This window comes from Lottia gigantea, assembly GCF_000327385.1.
Source record: "Lottia gigantea unplaced genomic scaffold LOTGIsca_16, whole genome shotgun sequence".
Taxonomy (NCBI): Eukaryota; Metazoa; Mollusca; class Gastropoda; family Lottiidae; genus Lottia; species Lottia gigantea.
Genome location: NW_008707965.1, coordinates 939,368 through 943,458, shown reverse-complemented (window position 1 = coordinate 943,458; position 4,091 = coordinate 939,368). Strand labels below are relative to the sequence as shown.

Sequence of the window (4,091 nt, the reverse complement as noted above, 5' to 3'; positions counted from 1 at the left end):
AGGTAAGTGTCACGGTAAGGATATCAGTTAACCAGCTAACCTTTGGGGTTGAAAGTGTCACAGTAAGGATACCAGTTAACCTGGAGGATGGTAAGTGTCACAGTCATGATACCAGTTAACCTGCAGGATGGAAAGGGTCACAGTAAAGATATCAATTAACCTGCAGGATGGAAAGGGTCACAGTAAAGATATCAATTAACCTGCAGGATGGAAAGGGTCACAGTAAAGATATCAATTAACCTGGAGGATGGTTAGTGTCACAGTAAAGATACCAGTTAACCTGGAGGATGGTTAGTGTCACAGTAATGATATCAGCTAACCTGGGGGTGGAAAGGGTCACAGTAAAGATATCAATTAACCTGGAGGATGGTTAGTGTCACAGTAATGATATCAGCTAACCTGGGGTGGAAAGGGTCACGGTGAAGATATTAGGTAACCTGGAGGATGGTAAGTGTCACAGTCATGATATCAGCTAACCTGCAGGATGGAAAAGGTCACAGTAAAGATATCAATTAACCTGGAGGATGGTTAGTGTCACAGTAAAGATACCAGTTAACCTGGAGGATGGTTAGTGTCACAGTAATGATATCAGCTAACCTGGGGGTGGAAAGGGTCACAGTAAAGATATCAATTAACCTGGAGGATGGTTAGTGTCACTGTAAAGATACCAGTTAATCTGTGGGATGGTTAGTGTCACAGTAATGATATCAGCTAACCATTGAGGATTGAAATGGTCACAGTAAAGATATCAGCTAACCTGGGGGTGGAAAGGATCACAGTAAAGATATCAGTTAACCACCTGGGGGATGGTGAGTGTAACAGTAAGGATACCAGTTAATCTGTGGGATGGAAAGGATCACAGTAAAGATATCAGCTAACCTAGAGGATGGTTAGTGTCACAGTAAAGATATCAGTTAACCTGGAGGATGGTTAGTGTCACAGTAAAGATATCAGCTAACCTGGGGGATGGTAAGTGTCACAGTAAGGATACCAGTTAACCAGTTGACTAGCTAACCTAGAGGGAGGAAGTGTCACAGTAAGGATACCAGTTAACCAGCTAACCTTAGGGGTTGAAATAGTCACAGTATGGATACCAGTTAACCTGGAGGATGGAAAGGGTCACAGTGTGGATACAAGCTAACATGGAGGATGGAAAGCGTCACAGTAAAGATACCAGCTAAGCTGGAGGATGTAAATGGATACCATTTCTCCAGCTACTCTGGAGGTTTGAAAGCATCAGCTTAATCTAGAATGTTTAATGGATTACGGTAAAAGTATCTACTAATCTATAGGGTATAAATGGATAGAAAATCTGTTACTAAATAAGAGAGCGTGTAAAGACTTAGAGAGTGCTTCAGATCGGCAGTAGAACTATCAATGCCCAGATATATGTTCGTGTCCGTTACCACAATCCTAATACCTTACTCCATGCTGAGATTGCAATATTAATCATATATTAAGAATAGAAGTTTATTTGCTAATCAAAGCGTTCAAACATAAATTTACAATCAAACAAATCGTGCAAAACAGGAAAAGAAAACAAACAAACAAGCTATATATTGCCTGTGATTAAGCATACTGCCTTTTATCTTAAATGATCACATACATAATATATATTAATATAATATAAACCAATAACATTTAAAATCCGACTGGTATTGTTTATCAAGCAATTACTTCAATATGTTACAGATGAAAAGATAAACAAGCTTCCAATCTATGTTATATTATTATTAAGCTTTCAGGTTCTAATCGTTTGCTGGAATACAGATCTACTTAAAATATTGAACATCGGAAAGCGTCGATGCCGAAGAATTACACCCATGACCCAAACAGTATGTCACAAGTAAATGAATGAATAGTTTATATTTTTCATTATCCGGTCTGAAAATATGTATCGGAATATTAAGATCATCCAGTCGGATGTTTCAACTCATTTCTTAAAACAGAAGGTACCATAACGAGGTAGACCCAAGGTACCCATGAAGTAAAATACAGCGTTAATATTTAGTTAGTTAGTTAATAACCGTGTTATGTAACTCTGGAACTATTAAAGACTTTTAGGAATGTATTGAGTATGTTTTACTACTACATATGGAAGTGTTCCCGATATTGCCCGCCTAAAATTCGGTTAAGCCCCTATTTCATTGACTTACATAGTGCACAAAGTTTTAAACATGCACCAATTTGATCTTACCTTATTTGGGCATATCAGATCGCCTGCTAAATCCGATGTTTGCACACTGTACTCAACAATATGGAACTACTTTACAGAGAGAATATTCCAATGATGCCTGGAAGTCGTGAGAAATGGCACGATCTCGACTCTAATGCCATCTCATTATAGTCGTCTGCTCTCGTCAATATTGCCGGTAAAGTGACGTCACGTGTCCACTCCAATTCTATTCTCAATATTGATTTTTTCTATTGGATTTAAACCGTTGTGTTGACAGTATTGTCGTTATGAGACATATTCAATTATTGTGGTCTGAATTGGGATTATATTAAAGAGTTCTTTCCCATTAAATTTAATCTTACTGAATTGCGAGTTGCATTGTCGTTTACATGACGATTAGGTTTCGTAGGTTCGAATCCATATCTTATGTCAGTGTCGGTGTTTCCTTGAGTTGGCCCGGTGTAGGCTTTCAGCCTTTCAGACACTGCTCGCGATTGTCGGAGAAACAGATAGGTATAGGTATTTACCGGCCCGACCACATTATTTATCAGAATCGCATCATACTAAAAAATTTAGAACTAAAATCTTAATCTTCCAGAGAAAAGTGTCCAAGCAATACCTAACAATATGAGATAAAGGTTATCTTCCCTTGAACTTTTAGTGAAATGGGTTTATCTATTGACTGCTTATAACGTTAATCCGTAGTTCAGATTACCAAAACCGTTTATAATCACGCTTGTACTATAGCTTCGATTATCAAGTAACTATTGATTATAATGAATAACTAATGAAGCGATTTATTTACTCGTATCCTAGCAACAAATACAAGTTTTGAAGAGTAGATCGTATTATACTTAATAAGAAAAATGGCGATTCAATAGTAAACACTGGATTTAAATTGACGAGGAAAGGTAGGTCATTTGCCGCTATTGTAATTTTTGATTGAGTACAATTTGAAACCTCAAGTTCACTATAGCTGTGTGGTATGGATTTGGTACATATTGGTCAACACAAAGAGAAGCTTCTTCGGGGACCAAAGCTTATTATTTCAAGTTTTTTCCTCTTAATGTTGGTATTTTCATAATGATTGAAAGACAATAAATTACTATTCAAAAGAAGACACCGACACGGGAGTAAAATACTTTTTGAGGGCATCAGGGATCAACTTGTAAAATGCTTGCTCGCTAAAGGTGCCAAGGTCTCCACCCAAGCATTTGTTGAGATGGAATATTTGGTTCAGTCAACCTGAATTTCCATTATCAGTAAAGCAAAACTCCATTTATTTTCAAAATTCATTATCGTGTATATCTTATTTTTACCTATACATAAATATGTGTGTCAATGGATTTTGATTATGAAATGAATATTAGGAGGGACTTTAAGAGTACAATACATTCTAGAATATGAGTCTGTATGGATTATAAACACCTTATTTCTTAAACACAACGTTTCGACAAGATTCCACTGGTCGTTATCAAGTGTACAAAACACCAATCGCCTATCAAACAAAATACTTTAATTATGTTGTATTAACACTTTATTTTTCGATTTTTTTTATAGAAGTTATTAACCTTTACTGAGATCACAACCATTTGAAAGACAAGATCACAAACAGCCATTATGGAGCAAGAAGCACACAATAGGCTTATGCAGGTGTATAAAATGAACATAACAGATCGCCTTGAAAGATGGCGAGAAAACAAACAAGATACAACCACTCAAGCCAATATCATTGATTATACAAATGACGTATTCTTCGCTATGAGGCATCACTCAAATGAATGGATCCAAAAACATCGTACTATTCTGTGCGAGTATATAGAAACGCAGAAAGACATTATTACTGTAATTTGTGAAGGAGCAATGACCATTCCGGAACCGATTGCGTCAAGTCCGTTCGTCCAGGCTGCCTTGT

The 4,091-nt window shown here is 36.9% G+C and overlaps 1 protein-coding gene across 1 annotated transcript in view; it reads left to right on the top strand.

Annotated features, from left to right (window-relative positions):
- Positions 1–2,526: 2,526 nt before the first annotated feature.
- LOTGIDRAFT_230877 (hypothetical protein) overlaps positions 2,527–4,091 on the top strand; it is a 7,669-nt gene continuing 6,104 nt past the window's right edge. Inside the window, exons 1-2 of the mRNA XM_009051142.1 lie at positions 2,527–3,087; positions 3,737–4,091. The gene's annotated coding sequence lies outside the window, so the exon portion shown is untranslated. The remainder of the gene's footprint in view (positions 3,088–3,736) is intronic.